The sequence below is a fragment of the Cydia fagiglandana genome, chromosome Z (assembly GCF_963556715.1).
Source record: "Cydia fagiglandana chromosome Z, ilCydFagi1.1, whole genome shotgun sequence".
Classification (NCBI taxonomy): Eukaryota; Metazoa; Arthropoda; class Insecta; order Lepidoptera; family Tortricidae; genus Cydia; species Cydia fagiglandana.
Genome location: NC_085959.1, coordinates 41,825,206 through 41,831,205, shown reverse-complemented (window position 1 = coordinate 41,831,205; position 6,000 = coordinate 41,825,206). Strand labels below are relative to the sequence as shown.

The 6,000-nt window shown below is 35.5% G+C and overlaps 1 protein-coding gene across 7 annotated transcripts in view; it reads left to right on the top strand.

The window, feature by feature from the left end:
• The first annotated feature begins 672 nt into the window (after window positions 1-672).
• LOC134679212 (innexin shaking-B) overlaps window positions 673-6,000 on the top strand; it is a 77,945-nt gene continuing 72,617 nt past the window's right edge. For 4 of the 7 annotated variants that reach the window (XM_063538094.1, XM_063538093.1, XM_063538092.1 and 1 more), the window contains exon 1: window positions 680-879. The gene's annotated coding sequence lies outside the window, so the exon portion shown is untranslated. Of the gene's footprint in view, window positions 880-6,000 lie in introns of all 7 variants that reach the window. The other 3 variants (XM_063538098.1, XM_063538097.1, XM_063538095.1) reach the window with 3 other exon arrangements.

Sequence of the window (6,000 nt, the reverse complement as noted above, 5' to 3'; positions counted from 1 at the left end):
GGAATATGGAAGCAAAATTTTAACCCATGCACACTTATAAAAAGTATAATATTTTATAAGTAGGCAAACTTAAGAATCGGGCCTGTTATGACGCAGGTACCGTACAATAGTAACATAAGTGCTTATATCAAAACATATTATTTGCACTTTTATTTTATCCGAGCACTAGCAGCAAAGCGGTAATGCGTGCAGCTTTCATAGTGAGGTCGTGGTTCGAGCCTCGGCTGGTACCAATCAGTGAGTTCCTTCAAACTTATGTACAAACTTAAATTTTTGAGTTTCTTTTAGGTGATCGACAACATCTCGATAATATCTGGATACATACATAGTATGCCACGAAATTCTAAACAGTATTTCAGACTTACGAAAATGATGATTTCACTTTTATGGAATTTTTTTTTTCATGTTAACTCAAGGCCGTTTTTGTACAAAGTGGCCTTAAGGCCGGCAAAGTTTTTCTAATAAAAAAAAATGATTCGACAATAATTAAAATGACGATTACTCTCATGACGGCGCTTTTACCGCGACTGGTCGCAACGATAACGCCGAGAGCCAGTTAATTTTCTAAACTTCAAACTAATCCAGTTACGCTATGATAAACCCAATGTTCAACGCGGTTGCCACACCGACTACATAAAACGGTTGTAATCAGTTTTTTCGTACCAAATATAAACATTAAACAGTTGAACCAGTGGTAACCGACCGATGGACGTTGCAGGCGTTATTTTTAGTCGGACCGCGAACCAGTCGGGTGCGCGCTCTGCCGCCAGTCGCGGCGCGCTACTCTCCCACTCGGTCGTGCCTGTGTTATAGTGAAATTAAAAATAAAAAACCAGAATAAAACAAGGTTAAAGAAGCTTGGATGTGCTGGCTGGAACCGTGAGTTTGGACGACGCTTAAATAATTGTGATTGGAATCGTTGCGCGGAGCGGTTGAGGGAAAGAAAAGTTTTGCCGCAACTTTTTTTGCACCGGGAAATTTGATTTCAGTGCAACTTTCTGGGGATTTGACGCACATGTTTCATAGATTAATGAATGAAAACTTGGAATATAACCAGAAATAGTATTTGATACATTTAGGTTATTTGTAGATCTAATTGTCTTTATCAAAAAGTTTCCTGGAATATAGAGAATCATCATCATCAACATTTGTAACAACTTGTTTGAACAGCCTTCGAACATAAATTATGCTAAACTAGGCATTTTCTAACTGAAGTTCTGAAGTTTCATCTCATTTTACAACTTAAAACGGTTTCGAGTTTCGAGTACACACGTGGTAGAGTACACACTTGTATTACTTTGCATAATCTTTTTATTTATATTTTAACTGAAAAACATAACTTTCTTTAACATTACGTCTATTTCTTAAATATGACACAACTTAATTTAAAACTTTCTGTAAAACATTAAGTTCGATTTGCATTTTTTGTAGAGCGCAATTTGTACACAATTTTTTTTCATATGCCTACATATAATTTTGTAACACAATATGGTCTATCCACAATTGTACATTTATACAAAAAGCTTTCTAAGTGTATAAATATTTCACTTACGGGACTCCTATGGGTTAGTTACAGTCCGGTTGCATCATTTATCTCATTATTAAGTCTAATTAAATACATATCAAATAATACAAATTCCTATTTTACTCGGGTCACCAGATTTTTGCAATTGTACCGTCTAGTTTCCACAACCTTAAGCTTGACTTGAAATTGAAAGAAATACTTAATTAATAACAGTACCTATATTTTTTTCTTATAAAAATAGGACCTGTACCTGTGTATGTATGTAATTAGAATTGTTCTCACAATCCGGCAATAAGCAGTAGAACTTTAATGAAACGGAACTAAAATAGAATCACACCTCGCAGCACCATTATAATAATGCTCGGTGCTTTCGCCCTCGTGTAAATGCAGCATCATTCAATGCAGCGTCATTTACAGTTGAAGCGTTCATGGAACTCCATTTCCATTGGCCTGCCTAATTTCAGCTATTTGACTATTTTTACTATTTTTTCGGCTCATGGAGAAGCAGTGGTAGCCGAGTGGATATGGAGGTCGCGGGTTCAAATCCTGGCTCGTACCAATGAGTTTTTCGGAAATTATGTACGAAATATCATTTGATATTTAGGTACCACTAGCTTTTCGGTGAAGGAAAAACATCGTGAGGAAACCTGCATACATCTGCGAAGAAATTCAAAGGTGTATGTGAAGTCCCCAATCCGCATTGGGCTAGCATGGGGAGTATAGCCCAAGCCCTCTCGCGCATGAGAGGAGGCCTGTGCTCAGCAGTGGGACGTATAAAGGCTGAAATGATGATGATGATGATGATGGAGAAAAAAAAAACAAAATTAGCTCCAGTTTCCCTGCGAATAATTTTGATATACAGTCAGCGTCAAATATATTATAGCACCCGAAGTGGCCAAATAGTTCGTCACACTGTACTAAATGTATAGTATAACGAACTATTTGACTACTTGTGTAGCTATCTATTTGATACTAACTCTACTAGCTTCTCTCTGTTACTTACATACAGGCCTATTCGGATTTCGAGATAATCACATGATCTTAAGACGATTTAGAGATTCGACTAGACGTGACTTGGATATCTAAGTCATAACTTGTCGAAATCGTTCAAGAGGACCTCCAGAATCGCGGAAACGTCAAATTTGACATATCTATCTTACAAATATCTTTAAATTATCCATATCGTAACTTGTTGAAGTCTAATAGAAATCTAATTCATTTTCCGAATCGAGCCGTTAGTCTGCTTTGAATGATGATGTCTGGACCTAGAGACTTTCCTACCACGAATATGGCAAGGCTAGTGACTTCCTTCTGATATTTATATAGTTAATCGATATTCTACATTATCGATTTTTATAATATAACTGTCATAAACAAATGTGGCATGTTTGGTAACAAATTAACAAGAATAACGAAACTACCAATTAATTAATATATGTACATATTACCTACGTACTCGTACATCATACTTAAAAAAAACTATGACACGTACTCTGACTTGTCCGTACATCTATTAGCTAGTGCATGCGAAGCACCCGCGACAGCTAACAGTAAAATATGATTCCAAAATAAAATACAGTAGAATCCGTTTATTATGACTCCGCTTATACTGACCAACCGCTTACTATGACGTAATTACTGTGCGAAGTTTGGTTTTCATATAAAATTCTTAGTGACAAATTCGGATAAGATGACTTCGCTTATAGTGACAAATCGCTTACTATGACCGAAAAATCCCATTTTCATGAAATTATGTCCGGTTATACTGACACTTATGCTGGTTTTCGTGGCCGTCACCACGTCTTTCCCTGCGAGGACGATTGGTACGTTCGTGGCGAGTAAGGTATTTTAGTTTTGATCATCAATGACAAGTTGATGTTTGTTACAAGTTTAATAAAACTTATTTCTCACAAAGGGATATGAGATTAATTTGGAAAACATAACAAAAATAATAAGTTGTACAACTATGTTTTATATGACATCCGCTTAGTATGACGTGTTTGTCACTTGCCTGCAATGTCATTATAAGCGGATTCTACTGTATGTAAAATATAAAATAAAAATATGATTCAAATATCGGTTAAATCGGTTCGATGTCAGGTGCATGTCCGAATTGGCCTGTAGATCGATTTGAATAAGATTGTCCTTATAATATTTATTTTATTTATTTATGATTATATTCGATTCATACATCGCTGTAAGACTACCCCCGTTTATTTAGTGTTTCCGCATATTGGTGGCAGATTCGATACTGCAATAAAAAACCTCATAAAATTTACTACTCTCGGTTTTGGTCTTGTCAGTTATATCTATATTATATGCTTACATATTTTTTATGTTATGGCGGATATAAGGCTTATGCAAAAGTTGGATATATAATTGTATTCAGGTCGTAATGTGTAGTCGGGTGACTTCATTGCGATTCAATTTGACATGTAACTAATTTCATAGTATAATTTAATGACGGCTATATACAAGATTAAATTATGTTTTATTAGTAGGTACACATCTGCATGTTGTTGTATATGTTGCCAACGTGCATTCATGATTTTCTTGCCGCAATCCTACAAATCGCACTAAATTGCAAATTAAGTAGTTTTAGTTATTAGTTTAATTTATTTTCATTTGTCTTTATTATTTAGTTTATATTTATATTTAAGTCTAGTTTTTATTTAGTGTTATGACTATTTACTTTTTTATAATTATTTTTAAAATGATCACATTTTGACATAATTCGTCGTGTATCTCTCTTACACCAAAGTACAAGCAAGATATAATTAAATAATAAATAAATAGGTATGTCAAATAATAATTCCCGTTAGGTGCACGTTCGATTTGGCCTGTACGAGTATGGTGAGAATTATACGTTCGCTGGGCGCACGTTACGTAGACGCACGTAGAGGGTCTACAAAGATTGCTACGAGCGTAGACCTTACACGTAGACCTTACCCACCAGCTTTTTACATAAATGTCAACAGAAAAATACATATTATTTTGTAAAAATAATCGTTAAAAAATGATAAATATTTAAATATGTACATGTTTTTTACGATAACATTTTTGATAACTGATAGATTATAAAACGTTGAAGAGTCACCATCCGATATGTGTATCGGAGCGGCCAGGGTGTTCACAAGTACCTTTACACGCAGTCTGACAGCGCCTCGACAATATAGGCGTGTTCAGATATTTGTGAGCACCCTGGCCGCTCCAATATATCTGATGGCGCCTGTATACCTAACTGCTTAGCTGTGGTAGCCATTAATCAGTTCGTACGCTCATTTACCTCCGCCGTGTGCGAAAAGAGTATTTACTTCCCATAAATACACATAAACACATCAAAACTACAAACATGTGCCAATTAAACATTTCTCTCCACATATACAGTGTGTTTATTTTATATAAACACAAATTTGACTTGGTGTGTGTTGTTTTAATGAATTTGTGATTAATTATTTATTTTTTATTCAGTTTGTAATTTGTTATGGAACATATGGACTATTTGTCTGAAATAAACGTTTACATAAAACATGTTACATCACAAATTTAAGCGTTAAGTAAATTTTAGTGGTATGAAGCGATTTTTAACGAATTTAGAAAAACTATATACGGGAGGGTATATTGAAAGATAACATAGTAATTTGTTGTTGTCAAACTATGGATATAAATAAATAAATGAGTATTTTAGGACAAACTTACACAGATCAACCTAGCCAAAAACTAAGCAAAGCTTGTACTATGGGTACTGACTAGGCTTCGATAACATATGTAGTTAAACGTATAGATCAATACATCACGAATAAAATGTATCTAAGTATTTATATCGTCGCCTAGTACCCATAGTATAGTCATCCAAGAAAGTAGTCTACCACTTTTCGACTCTATCATCTGATTGATAGAGTCGAAAAGTGGTAGACCACTTTCTTGGCTGACTATACAAGCTTTGCTTGATTTGGGGCTAGGTCGATTTGTGTAAGATGACCCCAAAAAAATATTTTCTTTTATATCAATTTAATTGGAGTCAATTCGTTCTAGTATAGCATAGTATATTAGGTAGCCGGTAGTAAGTACACTAATTATATACACCATTCAGTTTTCACATGTAAAAATAAAATTTAATCGAGGTTTGAAAGTCAAATTTCACCCAACACCCCATTTTACGGTATATAACGCTAGAGGTTAGAATATGCGAAATTCGAATACACGCTGTATACACGTCGCCTGCCTATAGCACCGCTTCGAAACGACAAATGTCCCGTAGCAGTGACGTTTATATACGCGCTGCGGACTCCGCCCGACAAATTGGTCGCACGCTGTTGAAAGAGTCAATCGGCGATTACGCCGCTATCACACGTCAGAATGCTTTACGGAGTTGAGGAAACTAAGTGATCTAGATGTACGAAAAGTGGCCAAGTTAAAGTGGGACTGGGCCGGTCATGTCTACCGCATGCCGAATTACTTGTGGTTCAAAACCG